Consider the following 298-nt stretch of genomic DNA (forward strand, 5'->3'; position numbering starts at 1 on the left):
ATGGTCCTATTAGCAGAGTGGTTCTGTTAGCAGTGAGGTTCTGTTAGTGGCGTGGTACTAGCTGCATGGTACTGTTAGCAGAGTGGTTCTGTTAGTAGTGAGGTTCTGTTAGTGGTGTGGTACTAGCTGCATGGTACTGTTAGCAGAGTGGTTCTGTTAGCAGTCAGGTTCTGTTAGTGGCGTGGTCCTATTAGCAGAGTGTTTCTGTTAGCAGTGAGGTTCTGTTAGCAGCATGGTACTGTTAGCAGTGAGGTTCTGTTAGCAGCATGGTACTAGGAGTGTGGTTTTGTCAGCAGAG

At 47.3% G+C, this 298-nt stretch overlaps 1 protein-coding gene across 1 annotated transcript in view; it reads left to right on the forward strand.

Moving 5' to 3' along the window:
* gli2a (GLI family zinc finger 2a) overlaps window positions 1-298 on the forward strand; it is a 116554-nt gene that overhangs the window by 100381 nt on the left and 15875 nt on the right. The gene's annotated exons all lie outside the window — the stretch shown is intronic.

The sequence above is a fragment of the Nematolebias whitei genome, chromosome 13, assembly GCF_014905685.2.
Source record: "Nematolebias whitei isolate Nwh7 chromosome 13, NemWhi1, whole genome shotgun sequence".
NCBI classification, from domain to species: domain Eukaryota; kingdom Metazoa; phylum Chordata; class Actinopteri; order Cyprinodontiformes; family Rivulidae; genus Nematolebias; species Nematolebias whitei.